General features: G+C 42.1%; 1 long non-coding RNA gene across 2 annotated transcripts; it reads right to left on the minus strand.

Annotated features, from left to right (window-relative positions):
- Nucleotides 1–4,107: 4,107 nt before the first annotated feature.
- Nucleotides 4,108–8,089, minus strand: LOC125522670 (uncharacterized). Of its 2 annotated transcripts, XR_015603335.1 has the most exons (6): nucleotides 7,367–8,088; nucleotides 6,797–6,868; nucleotides 6,304–6,434; nucleotides 6,103–6,225; nucleotides 5,962–6,028; nucleotides 4,109–4,802 (listed from the first exon to the last, which is right to left on the minus strand). It is a non-coding gene; the product is annotated as an uncharacterized LOC125522670 (long non-coding RNA). The 2 variants fall into 2 exon arrangements; XR_015603334.1 differs by having other exon boundaries at nucleotides 4,108–4,802; nucleotides 6,103–6,434; nucleotides 7,367–8,089.
- Between the last annotated feature and the right edge of the window lie 6,340 nt (nucleotides 8,090–14,429).

Below are 14,429 nucleotides of genomic sequence, written 5' to 3' on the forward strand. Positions count from 1 at the left end.
AGTTTACTTTGGGAAAGATCATGTGGCTAAAGAACGTGCAACATGTCCCTGCTATAAATAAAAATCTCGTCAATGGTTCTCGTTTGTGTCGAGATGGTTATAAATTTGTATTTGAGTCCAATAAGGTTGCAGGATCTAAGTGTGGACAATTTGTTGGGAAGGGCTATGAGAACGGAGGCTTGTTCCGCTTATCTTTGTCAGAATTTTGCACTAAAGCTATTAATCATGTTTGCAGTGAAACTGAATCAAATGTTTGGCATTCACGACTTTGTCATATTAACTTTGGTGTCATGACGCGGCTAGCAAATTTGAGTTCAATCCTAAAATTCACAATTGTCAAAGGTTCTACGTGCCAAGTGTGTGTGTGCAAGAAAAGCAACCTCGCGAGTCTCATACGACTGCTGAAGAGAGGAATTTGGCACCACTTGAACTCATACATTCAGATCTTTGCGAGATGAATGGTGTGTTGACAAAAGGTGGAAATAGATATTTCATGACTTCGATCGATGACCCTACTAGATATTTCATGATTTATCTATTGAAAACAAAAGATGAGGCTTGACACGTCTCCGTCGTATCTACTTTTCCAAACACTTTTGCCCTTGTTTTGGACTCTAACTTGCATGATTTGAATGGAACTAACCCGGACTGACGTTGTTTTCAGCAGAGTTGCCATGGTGTTATTTTTGTGCAGAAATAAAAGTTCTTGGAATGACCTGAAAATCAACGGAGAATTATTTTGGAATATATAAAAAAATACTAGAAGAAAGATCCACGTCAGGGGGCCCACCACCTGTCCACGAGGGTGGGGGCACGCCCTACCCCCCTGTGCGTGCCCCCTGCCTCGTGGGCCCCTGATGGTCCACCGACCTCAACCTTGACTCCATATATTCACTTTCGGGGAGAAAAAAATTAGGGAGAAGGATTCATCGCGTTTTACGATATGGAGCCACCGCCAAGCCCTAAACTCTCTTGGGAGGGCTGATCTGGAGTCCCTTCGAGGCTCTGAAGAGGGGAATCCGTCGCCATCGTCATCATCAACCTTCCTCCATCACCAATTTCATGATGCTCACCGCCGTGCATGAGTAATTCCATCATAGGCTTGCTGGATGGTGATGGGTTGGATGAGATTTATCATGTAATCAAGTTAGTTTTGTTAGGGTTTGATCTCTACTATCCACTATGTTTTGAGATTGATGTTGCTATGACTTTGCTATGCTTAATGCTTGTCACTAGGGCCCGAGTGCCATGATTTCAGATCTGAACCTATTATTTTTTCATCAATATATGAGAGTTCTTGATCCTATCTTGCATGTCTATAGTCACCTATTATGTGTTATGATTCGTTAACCCCGAAGTGACAATAATCGGGATACTTACCGGTGATGACCGTAGTTTGAGGAGTTCATGTATTCACTATGTGTTAATGCTTTGGTCCGGTACTCTATTAAAAGGAGGCCTTAATATCCCTTAGTTTTCAATAGGACCCCGCTGCCACGGGAGGGCAGGACAAAAGATGTCATGCAAGTTCTTTTCCATAAGCATGTATGACTATATTCGGAATACATGCCTACATTATATTGATGAACTGGAGCTAGTTCTGTGTCATCCTAGATTATGACTGTTACATGATCAATCGCATCCGGCATAATTCTCCATCACCGATCCAATGCCTACGAGCTTTTCCTATATTGTTCTTCGCTTATTTACTTTTTCGCTGCTACTGTTACAATCGCTATAAAACCCAAAATATTACTTTTGCTACCGTTACCTTTTGCTATCGTTACCACTACTATCATATTACTTTGCTACTAAACACTTTGCTGCAGATATTAAGTTTCCAGGTGTGGTTGAATTGACAACTCAGCTGCTAATACTTGAGAATATTCTTTGGCTCCCCTTGTGTCGAATCAATAAATTTGGGTTGAATACTCTACCCTCGAAAACTGTTGCAATCCCCTATACTTGTGGGTTATCAAGAACATTTTCTGCGCCGTTGCCAGGGAGCATAGCTCTATTCTTTGAGTCACTTGGGATTTATATCTGTTTATCATTATGAAGAACTTGAAAGATCAAAGAACCAAGATTTTTCCCTCAACTACGAGGGGAGGTAAGGAACTGCCATCTAGCTCTGCACTTGATTCACCTTCTGTTTTGAGTAAGCTTGCAACACCTAAACCTGCTTCTGCTATTAATTCTGATATGTCGCATGTTATTGATGATGCCACTTCTGCTATGCATGATACTTATGATGAAACTACTTCTATGCTTGATACTACTGTGCCACTTGGTGAATTTCTTGATGAACAACTTGCTAGGGCTGGAGAGAATGAAATTATTAGAACTAATAATATTGATGATGAAGATTCTCCCCCTAGATGTGAATTACCTGTTGTTCCCGAGGGTTATGTTATGGATGAAGAAACTGCTAGAGACTTTCTTGCTTGCAATGATAGAAGTGATCTTAAGAAATTATTAGCTAAGCTTAAAGAAAAGTCTTTGAATGCTAGAATGAAATATGACCTTGCTTATGCTACTTCACCTATCTTTATTACCGATAAGGATTATGATTTCTCTGTTGATCCTGAGTTAATTACTTTGGTTAAATCTGATCCTTTCTATGGCTATGAATCTGAAACGGTTGTGGCACATCTTACTAAATTAAATGATATAGCTACCCTGTTCACTAATGATGAGAAAACTCGCTATTATTATATCCTTAAATTATTTCCGTTCTCATTAAAGGGTGATGCTAAGATATGGTTTAATTCTCTTGATCCTGGTTGTGTGTGTAGTCCCCAGGATATGATTTACTACTTCTCTGCTAAATATTTCCCCGCTCATAAGAAACAAGCTGCTTTAAGGGAAATATATAATTTTGTGCAAATTGAAGAAGAGAGTCTCCCACAGGCTTGGGGGAGGCTTATCCAATTACTTAATGCTTTGCCTGATCATCCTCTCAAGAAAAATGAAATACTTGATATCTTTTATAATGGACTAACCGATGCTTCCAGAGATTACCTGGATAGTTGTGCTGGTTATGTTTTCAGGGAAAGAACAGTTGATCAAGCTGAATTGCTATTGAATAATATGTTGACTAATGAAAATAATTGGACACTTCCTGAACCAACTCCTAAGCCAACTCTGAAGAAAAGGGGTATTCTATTTCTCAGTCCTGAAGATATGCAAGAGGTAAAGAAATCTATGAAAGAAAAAGGTATAAAAGTTGAAGATGTTAAGAATTTACCTCCTGTTGAAGAAATACATGGTCTCGATAACCCGACACAGGTAGTAAAGGTAAATTCTCTCTATAGATATGATAAAGCTGAAACCCCTCCTACTAAGTTTGCTAGCCAATGTTTGGATGAATTTGATAACTTTATGGTTAAGCAAGAAGATTTTAATGCTTATGTTGGTAGACAATTGAAACATAATGCTTACATGATTGAACACTTGAGTGATTATATGGCTAGTGTTAAAGGTTAACTTAAACTTATTAGTAAACATGCTTCTATGGTTACCACTCAAGTAGAACAAGTGCTTAAAGCTCAGAATGATTTGCTCAATGAATTGAATAGTAAAAATAATGACTTTGCTGTCAGAGTTGCAACTAGAGGGGGTAAAGTGACTCAGGAACCTTTGTATCCTGAGGGCCACCCTAAGAGAATTGAGCAAGATTCTCAGAGAGCTAATGTAGATGCACCTAGTCCTTCTAAAAGGAAGAAAAAGAAAAATGATAGGACTTTGGATGCTTCTAGTGAACCTGTTATTGACACACCTGAGAATCCCAATGATATTTCTATTTCTGATGCTGAAACACAGTCTGGTAATGAACATGAACCTAGTGATAATGTTAATAATGATGTTCATGTTGATGATCAACCTAGTAATGATAATGATGTAGATATTGAACCTACTGTTGATCTTGATAACCCACAATCAAAGAATCAACGTTATGATAAGAGAGACTTTGTTGCTAGGAAGCACGGTAAAGAAAGAGAACCATGGGTTTAGAAACCCATGCCTTTTCCTCCTAAACCATCCAAGAAAAAGGATGATGAGGATTTTGAGTGCTTTGCCGAAATGATTAGACCTATCTTTTTGCGTATGCGTTTGACTGATATGCTTAAAATGAATCCTTATGCTAAATACATGAAGGAAACAGTTACTAATAAGATAAAGATACACTACACCATGACCAAAACTTAGAGGTCATCAGATCTGCCGGGAAAACTAAACATTGGAGGCAAACCAACTGCCGGGAAAGGTTTTTGCCGGCATATACAAACTGCCCTTGAAAGTGCTGTCGGGAAAAACAATTCCCGGCAGTTAGTGTAAACCCCGGCAGATTGTCTGCCCTCCATGTTTGTACCTTTGCCGGCAGTTAGCACTATTCCCAGCATACAGCTTTTCCCCGGCAGGCCAACAATTCAGGGCAGATTGAAGAGTTTCCCGGCAATTAGACTGCCAGTATTTGCATCCACTACAAACGCACTAATCTCCTATATATATATACATATATATATATATAACAACATGGGCATAGATATAAGCAATCTATCATCCATACATAGGCTCACAAGTCTACATCATGCATACATAGGTTCATAAGTCTAGTATTGCAGGACAGCCAAAAGCACAACCATTCATCAGGTCTAGATGCACACATACGTAGATTTGTAGATTCAAAAGTATTACAGTACATCATAGACAAAAGCGAAAAATATCCCAACAGAAGATCCTTTTAGCTCAACAACCACACCTCTAGAAACTTGTGGATGCAAAGGCAATTATACTGTGATCTGTCAAAAAAGGAAATGGAATTAAAAATCAGCTCGGACGAACATATGTTCCAAACATAGAAGGCATGTGCAGAAAAAGAAAATTGACTTATCCAAATGAAAAGGAAACGTGTGTCGCCCTATACTTTGCGTTCCACAAGGCACAAACAGAATGTGTGTGTGTGTCATTAGGAAGATCGATATAACCTATCACTATAAATATTTACGGATAGTCATCTTCTTTTGGTGTATTACTTTCTCTTCATTGCTGCGAAGTAAATAAAACATCCAAAAACTGCAGGTAAGGATTAGTTACTAGCAATCCAGTGGCAATGCAGGGTGTCCTCCATTTAGTTTTTCTGTACATGTTTGTTCTGTGTAGTGTGTGCTAATGGTAGACAGTGAGAATCAATAGTTATGAGATCGATAACAACTGAACAACCCTTTGATTAAATCTGCTTCTTGGTTTTAGGAAAAAATGTTGATTGAACAAAAGAAGAAGAATTTATACACCCATAAATCATTATTTCCTGAAATGAATATAGGTTGTTCAAAATAAAAGAATGTTGGTCAAGTCGATCACTGTTTTGTGTTACTTGAAAGGAGATATATATCAAAAGAGATATTCTTTCACTACAAAACAATAAAGCATGAATATATCATTTGATAAGTGCTCCACCTTTGTTGCTGAATATATTTCATGGTTAGAGAATCTTAGTATGCTTAAATGGATGTAGTATTGTTAAACCATGAGAGAAAATTTTATATATGAAGTAAGTTAGAGAATAACTGCACCAAAGATTTTGGGATAACACTAAAGATGGACATGGATATTCAGTTTTCTTATATTACATGTATTTCTATATCTGATAACCCTTTACCTGAGTGTTTCAGGAACAAGCAGATCAGGTTAAATGCTGCCTACAGGAAGGTAAATCGTTGCAACATCCATGGTATATATGCATCTCTTGATCTCTTTTATTGATGGTTTTAGAAATCAGGCCATAGCCCTGCTTTATAGATAAAGAAAAGTAGCATCCACAAGACCCTAACATACGAGGGATCCACAAGATATAAATTTTGGAAGAGCTAGCTCATATACACATTGTCCAGACGATAATGAAAACAAAATTAACTTGTCTTTAGTCTAATATTACAGAATTCTAAGAATATGTAATACCTCATAGATGCGGGGACTGCTTCCGGCTGTGAGGGTAGCTTCTGCATACTTTACTATCAACTTCTATCTGCATATATAATATTGTAAAGTATATTGCAAATTTTAGAAACCTACATACATTTTAATGTGAGCAAACTGTACCACATGATCATTCAGGTTTTCAGCAGCCATGTCCTCCAGCCATGCTTTGTAAGTGATATTATCTCAGATCTTAGTCGGCATCTAGGCATTTTGACAGATGACTGATTTGATGCGTTGCCTTTGCTACAGATAAGCACAACTTGTTGTTAAATAGCTTCATACATCTGCAAAGATGTATCAACACACAAAGACCGCCGTCACCTTTGTCTTCTTGTTTTGTCCACGCAAGACTTGGAATGAATTCATGCAACCTTTCTATGACATGTCTTACATTCCCTGTTCGCAAATCTTCATGCATAGCAGCATCAGCTCATCCTCCTCTGTTTGCCATTCTTTTCGTGAAAAGAAGTATGATCTCAGAATTAGTACAAGTGTTATGCAATCTGAAATAGAAGAACAAGGAGGTACTCTGTAGGAACACTTAAATATAAAAGACGGAATTAGCAATAGTGCATCTTTACCCACTTGTCGTGTATACGGTTGTCAAACCAATCACATTCAAAAGAGCAATATATCCTTTGTGGTGATAGTCCAATTCCAGAATTTCCATTATCACACCATAATATATTTTACCACCATATGATACAACCATGCAATGATTGAAAACAAATTACGAGATATTCCAAATGTAGTCAAATGATACCACGCGATGGAAGTACCAATTTAACTCTTCAACTAGGATCAAGAATCTCACCATAACCATGAAGTGGTACTTGTTCGATTATTTATGGCTGTAAGTTGGATACCTCCACTTGCGAACCTAGACCTGAACATCAACAGTAAAATGTTATTCGTGAAGATCTTGTTTAAAAATATCAATCTATCTGTTAAACTAAAAATAGGTCTTGGAAAAAACTGAGATCATCTAGACATAATACTAATGAATTACTAACTCGAACAGATTTGTAAAATGGTATCTTGTACTCTAGCTAAAATATCAATCTATGTATTAATTAAAAATGTGTGTGAAACAATAGAGATCCTATCTAGTCAATTCATGCTATATTCAGAGTACTTAAGAACATTTGCATACAAGAAAAATATGAACGAATATAGCCACTTTGATTCCCAACAAAAGAAATATCCTTTATCTCATGACTGTTGTATTAACTTATCACACATTGTTCCTTACCATCATCTATTAGATTCATAGCTCCCAGCCAAATTTACTACCTTAGAAGAACTAAAAATCCTTGGATGTCATAGCACAACAAAACATGGTTGAAAATTCGAAACCACACAACTGAAACTTCTAAATGCATACCTCTTCAGAAACTGGGGGAGCACAAACAGAGGTAAGCGGTGCTGTAGCTACTTGTTCTGCTGCTACTGCTGCTTCAGATGGGCACGTCCTCCCACTGATTTGTGGGGAGTGCAAATGGATAGGATGTGATACGCAGTATGGAGCAGGTACTGAGGAGATGTGGTGCTGCTGTGTGAGGGGCGAAACAGGGGGCCGTAGGTGGTAGGTGTGTCCGCAGGGTTGTTGCTGCGGCCGCCTGAATAGGGATGGGGCGCCGGCGTTGGTGGGGGATGCCGGTGCGGCGGCGTCGGTGGGGATGGGTGGCAGCGTGGGATGGGGGTCGCGGGCGCGGCGGCGAAGATCGGGGATGGGGCGTACGGCGGCCCGGGTGGCGGATGAGGGTGGGGGCAAAGATGGGGGATGGGCCGTGCGCCGTATGTGGAAGTAGGGTGGCGACGGCGGGGCGGTGAGGGCAGCGGTGTGGTTGGGGAATGGGGCAGCCGCGCTGGGCTGGGCATTGTGGATGCAGGATGCGGCTGCGGCGGCGGCGGTGGCGTTGCTGTTAGGGTTAGCAGCGGCTGGGTTGGGTCAGGGTGAGAGAAAAGTGGTGGGGTACGGGATAAAATAGGAGTACTTTTTTTGTGGGAAAAAAATAGGAGCACCTAATTAGGGCCGCGTAGCACGGGGACGATTCGAGTAACTTCTGTTGTTTCAATTTTTTCCCACGCGAGCCTCGCGTCGAAAAGAATTCAGCCCACGCCAACGTGGTTACCGGCGCAGCGTTTGCCCTCGTTTTGATTCCAGGGCAGTTACACTGACCGTGAACTTGCCGGCAGATACGCTGCCCTCTTTACTGTATCATTCCCGGCAGATAATTTGACCCATAAAGTTTTGGCTGGCAGATAAAGCTTTACCGGCAGTAAATTGACCTCAATTCTTAACCTTTACCGGCAGTTGAGTGCCCCTAAACTTTTGCCATGGTGTAGTGATACCGGAAGCTGAAATTTCCACCATGCTTGTTAATTATACTTTTAAAGGTGGAATACCAAAGAAACTTGGAGGTCCAGGAGTACCAACTATACCATGCTCCATTAAAAGAAACTATGTTAAAACTGCTTTATGTGATATTGGAGCCGGTGTTAGTGTTATGCCTCTCTCTTTATATCGTAGACTTGATTTGAATAAGTTGACACCTACTAAAATATCTTTGCAAATGGCTGACAAATCAACTGCTATACCTGTTGGTATTTGTGAGGATGTGCCTGTTGTGGTTGCAAACTTTACTATACCATGCTCCGAATGTTGGTGCCCATGGCCTTCTGGAAGGAATCCGAGAACTTAGAAGTGAAGATGCTTCCACGATCTGAAGATATCAATTGTGGAATGCCATGCAAGGAGACAATCCTGGAGGTGTATAGCTCTGCCAGCTGAGCTGCTGTGATAGATTCTTTGATTGGAAGGAAATGAGCCACTTTTGTAAGCTTGTCGATGACAATGAAGATAGCATCATTTCCACGCTTGGACTTGGAAAATCCAGTTATGAAGTCCATCTCAATATGGTCAAACTTCCATTCTGGAATGGCAAGAGGTTGGAGGAGACCAACTGGTCGTTGGTGTTCTGCTTTCACCCTTCTGCAGACATCACATTCATTCACGAACTGAGCAATTTCTCGCTTCATTCGAGTCCACCAATACGACTGCTTGAGGTCATGATACATCTTTGTACTTCCAGGATGGATGGATAGAAGGGAACTGTGCGCCTCATTCATAATGACTTTACATAGATCACCTTTAGGAACCACAATTCGATCCTCGAAGAATAGAGTATCTTTGTCATCAATGCAATAACACTTGTACTTGGGTTGGATCTTGGCAATCCCATTTTTCACCTTCTTCACCATGGCATCAAGAAGTTGTGCCTCACGAATTTGATCTTCCAAAGTAGGAGAGACTTGGAGGTTGGCAAGAAAGCCTTGAGGAACAACTTGGAGATTTAGTTTGTGGAAGGCTTCACAAAGGTCCGGTTGGAAGGGCTCGAGAATTAGGCTGTTGCAGTAAGCCTTCCTGCTCAAAGCGTCTACAATGACATTGGCCTTGCCTGGAGTATATTCAATACTCGGATTGTATTCTTGAATCATTTTGACCCAATGAGTCTGTCTGATGTTGAGGTTGGGCCGAGTGAAGATGTACTTGAGGCTCTTATGATCAGTGAAGATGTCCACTTTCCTTCCCAACAAGAGATGTCTCCACGTTAATAGAGCATGGACAACTGCCGCCAACTCGAGGTCGTGAGTGGGGTAGTTCTTTTCGTTGGGCTTCAACTGGCGAGAGGTGTAAGCCACAACTTTCTTCTCTTGCATTAACACAGTACCGAGACCTTGCAGGGAGGCATCACAGAAAACTTCGAATTGTTTGGATTCATCGGGAGGAGTCAAAACAGGAGCGGTGACTAACTTCTCTTTCAGGGTGTTGAAAGCAATGTCACATTCAGGCGTCCAGACATACTTGACATGCTTCTGGAGGAGCTTGGAAAGAGGCTTTGCAATCTTAGAGAAATTCTCAACGAATCTTCGACACTAGCTTGCAAGCCCAAGAAAACTGCGGAGCTGCTTGACATTCTGAGGCGGTTCCCAATTTACAATTGCAGACACCTTCTTAGGATTAACAACTATGCCCTTGGCGGAGATGATATGGCCAAGGTAGAGAACCTCATCAAGCCAGAACTCACACTTTAAAAACTTCGCATAGAATTGATACTCTCTGAGTTTGTCGAGTACCAATCTCAAATGCTTGGCATGATCCTCCTTATTCTTGGAAAAGACCAAAATCTCATCGAGATACACCAAGACGAAATCATTTGTGTAAGGGTTGAAGATGAAGTTCATCACACGAGAGAACGTTGGGGGAGCATTGACAAGGCCGAAAGACATGACAGTATATTCATAAGAACCATAGCTTGTTCTGAATGTTGTCTTGGGGATATCTTGTTCACGAATGTGAATCTGATGATAACCCATACGGAGGTCAAGCTTGGAAAATACTTGAGCACCCTTGAGTTGCTCGAAAAGCTCATTGATGTTGTGAAGTGGGTACTTGTTCTTTATTGTCTTCTTGTTCAATGGTCGGTAGTCGACGCAGAGTCGTTCCGTTCCATCCTTCTTCTTGACAAAAAAGAACACCACAACCCCATGGAGATGAACTCGGTCTGATCAGACCCATACGCTCTTGTTCATCGAGTTGTTTCTTCAACTCCTTCAACTCTTCTGGTCCAAGCTTGTAAGGACGTTTGCAAACAGGTTCCGTGCCAGGCTCAAGATCGATAACGAATTCAACTGGCTGGTGAGGAGGCATTCCCGGAAGCTCTTCTGGAAAGACGTCTTGATATTAACAAATGACTGGAATCTGAGAGATGGCATTCAACTCGCTCTTCTCATTGAGAGAAAACAGCCGAATGGTTTCGTCACGAGCGGCATAGATGATCACTTCCTCAGAAGAGTGTGTCAATTGAATCTCTCTGGCAGCACAATCAAGCAGAGCCTTGTGCTTAGAAAGTCAGTCCATGCTGAGAATTAGATCAATATCCGAGTCACCAAGAACAATTGGAGAAGCCAGAAATCTATAGTCGCCCACTTCTATACCGACATTCGGAACCATCATGGTAGATCTCAAACGCTTAGCCGGAGAAACAACTTGCAATGCTTTTGGTAATGCCTTAGTGTCAAAGTTGTGCTCTGATGCAAATGGGAATGACATGAAAGAATGCGATGCACCAGTATCAAATAAGACATTAGCAGGAATGGAGTTAACTGGAAGGTTACCCATGATCACTTCTGAAGAATCCTCTGCCTGAGCTGCGTTCATCATGTTGACCTTGGCATGCTTGGGATTATGCTTGACCACTGCATTGTTGGCAGACCTCACAGGAGGAAGAGGCGGAAGGTGCCTTTGGTTGAAGCATTTGTTTGCATAGTGCCCTTTCTGCTGACACTTGTTGCAAGTAACCTCTGAGAGCAGACGGTGATAAGGAGCACTTGACCTTAGAGTATGAGACTGAGCTTTGTTCTGATAGCCTGGGTTGGGTGGGTGGGAAGATCCATTGCCACCTTTACTCTTCTGCTGATAAGGCTGACAGAACGGAGGAGGAGGAGGCAAACAGAACTTCTGTTGCTTAGTTGCCACTTGAGTTGACGAAGAAGATTGAACTGCATCCCTGACTCTCTTCTTAGAAGCATCACACTTAATCTGAGCGGCCTCTTGCTTTAGTGCCATGTTGTAGAATTCATCATACTTAGTCAGCTCAAGAAGCACGAGAGCTAATTGCAGATCTTCTCTGAGACCACCTCTGAATTGATAAATCATGCTCTTTTCATCAGGGACGTCTTGTTTAGCGAAGCGAGCGAGTTTCTGAAACTGGATATTGTATTAATACACAGACATGCTGCCTTGCTTGAGATTGCGGAACTCCTCACGCTTACTCTCAGCAACACTTTGTGGAATGTGGTGAGCTTTGAAGTCTCGGCACAAATCATCCCAGGTAATCACACGACCTCCTCTGGAATCTTTGTATTGTTGATATCACTCAGCAGCTTGGTCCTTGAGTTGAAACGAAGCAAACTTGACAAAGTCCTCAGGCCTGACATTGCTACACTCAAAATGTTTGCAGATATCCACGAGCCAGTCGTCGGCATCTGTGGCCCTGACACAGTTACTGAAGGACTTCGGCTGGTTTGCGAGGAACTGATTGAGGGTAGCAAACTGAGGCTGATTGTTGCCTTGGCCTTGATTTCCTTGGTTGCCTTGTCCTTGGTTACCTTGCCCTTGGTTGCGCTCTTGCAAGAGTTGCAAAAGCATCTGAGTGTTGGCGTTGGTGGCTGCCATGATAGCTTGCCATGCCTCCGGAGGTGGAGGTGGTGGCGGAGGGTTCGGATTCCGACGCGTTGGAGCCATCCTGAAGCGGTTGACATCCGTTATCATCTTGAAAGACATATATTCAAGCTGAATCAATGGATCAAAATTGCAACATAAAGCCTTAACATTCGAACAAGAATGAACGAATGAACTCCAAAGTAAATCATCACACTTCCATTAAGGTTGAGAAGCCACTTAGATAAAAGGTAGAAGAAATAAAGCAACAAGGTATGAATATGAACAAATAAGTGGTAAGGATTACCCAATCACAAACCAAATATATGCGGGAAGAAATACTAGAGCTACATGAATTCCCACCTATAAAACTCCCGAAACTTTCTGGTTATGCAATCAGGTGTTGGGGATACAGGGGAAGCATAACATCTCACCCAAAACTAGCAAATCCTACATCCAGCTGTATGCATCCTTCAACACATAACCAAGAAACCTTCGGAAATCATTTACCTCAACCTTCAAAAAGCATCCGTTATACGAGTTATGGCAATACTCCCGAACTCCCGCCCCAGTACTGGGTGGCGTCGAGGTTATCTCACCAATAACTACATAAAAGAGATTTTCGATGTCGGCGAACTCAGGTATTCCAGAACTGCAACGATAAAATTATGATGACAACACCTCGGAGCTCAACTCCTCGGGCCACAACCCCTAAATGTCAAGAGGCACCAAGAACAATGTTCTCGTCACAAAACCATCGGAACGATTCCAAGATACCCGTGTGATCCTAAATTTTTTTAGTGAAATTTGAGGAGAGAAGAGTCAAAACTCTACGTCAGGAGGCCTCAACAGAGCGACGAAGGAACTGAGGAGTAAAAAGAATCCTACTCTCTGATATATATAATCCTAAGACTCAAAACATTTTGTTCTAGACTCAACAATGACAGTGATTCGATCAAGCAGGGGGCTCCTAAGTCGGGGAAGGCTCTGATACCAACTTGTAACACCCACAATGCGGCTATATCTCCCACGTGTCGGGGCACGACTTAGAGGCATAGCCGCATGGTAGGCATGTCGCAAGAGGGGTAATCTTTACACATCTCATGTACTGAATAAGAAAGGGATAAAGAGTCGGCTTACAATCGCCACTTCACACAATACATAAATAGGCATACATCATCTAGAATACAATCAAGGTCCGACTACGGAACCAAAATAAAGAAAGACAACCCCAAATGCTAGATCTCCGATCGTCCCAACTGGGCTCCTCTACTGATCATCCGGAAAAGAAACATAGTAACGACCCGAATCCTCGTCGAACTCCCACCTGAGTTCGGTAGCGTCCCCTGCACTGGCATCATCGCCACCTGCATCTGTTTGGAAGTATCTGTGAGTCACGGGGACTCAACAATCTCACACCCGCAAGATCAAGACTATTTAAGCTTAAGGGTAGGAAAAGGTAGTGAGGTGGAGCTGCAGCAAGCACTAGCATATATGGTGGATGACTTACACAAAAGAGAGCGAGAAGAGAAGCAAAGCACGGTCGAGAAGCTAGTAGTGATCAAGAAGTGATCCTGAAACTAATTACGTTCAAGCATAACACGAGACCGTGTTCTCTTCCTGGACTCCGCCGAAAAGAGACCATCACGGCTACACACGCGGCTGATTCATTTTAATTAAGTTATGTGTCAAGTTCTTTACAACCGGACATTAACAAATTCCCATCTACCCATAACCGCGGGCACGGCTTTCAAAAGTTCAAAACCCTACAGGGGTGTCCCAACTTAGCCCATCACAAGCTCTCACGGTCAATGAAGGATATTGCTTCTCCCGGGAAGACCCGATCAGTCTCGGAATCCCGGTTACAAGACATTTCGACAAAGGTAAAACAAGACCAGCAAAGCCACCCGATGTGCCGACAAATCCCGATAGGAGTCGCACGTATCTCGTTCTCAGGGAAACACCGGATGAGACAGGCTACGAGTAAAATCAACCCTCGAGTTTCCCCGAGGTGGCCCCGTAGGCGGCTCGGTTCGGACCAACACTCAGAGAAGCACTGGTCCGAGGGGGTTTAAAATTAAAGATGACCCTTGAGTCTGTAGAACCCAAGGGAAGGTATATGGTGGTAGGTAGGCAAATGGTAAAACCAAGGTTGGGCCTTGCTGGAGGAGTTTTATTCAAAGCAAACTGTCAAGGGGTTCCCATAACACCCAACCGCGTA

Source organism: Triticum urartu, chromosome 5A (genome assembly GCF_056163025.1).
Source record: "Triticum urartu cultivar PI428250 chromosome 5A, HENAU_Tu73, whole genome shotgun sequence".
Taxonomy (NCBI): domain Eukaryota; kingdom Viridiplantae; phylum Streptophyta; class Magnoliopsida; order Poales; family Poaceae; genus Triticum; species Triticum urartu.